The sequence below is a fragment of the Crocuta crocuta genome, unplaced genomic scaffold (genome assembly GCF_008692635.1).
Source record: "Crocuta crocuta isolate KB4526 unplaced genomic scaffold, BGI_CrCroc_1.0 scaffold334, whole genome shotgun sequence".
Classification (NCBI taxonomy): Eukaryota; Metazoa; Chordata; class Mammalia; order Carnivora; family Hyaenidae; genus Crocuta; species Crocuta crocuta.
Window position 1 is genome coordinate 3074283 of NW_027533260.1, and position 406 is coordinate 3074688.

Below are 406 nucleotides of genomic sequence, written 5' to 3' on the forward strand. Positions count from 1 at the left end.
CACCCCCACCCTTTGTGCCCTCAGCGCCCCCCCTCCAGCGTCTGTGTCTGTCTGTCTGTCTGGGTCACCTCTGAAGCCGGTGGCTGGGGTGTGTGTGTTTGTGTGAGGGGCGGGAGGCTGCCTGTCTGGGGAGCTGCTCGCCCCTTCCTCGCCTGGCCACCTCCAGACCCCCCCCAGCACCCCCCCANCACACGCACGACCTCACTTCCCTGGGATTCCCCCTCAACACCCCCGGAGCTTGAGGGGGGAGACACACACGCACACAGGGGGGGTCCAATGGGCGCCGGGCTGCCACTGCCGTCCGGGGCTGTTCGGACAGACAGGAGGACACAGGCAGCTGGGGACGCCAGACGCCCGGCCGGACGCAGGCAGGAGGCACAGAGCCCAGGTACACACCATCCATCCG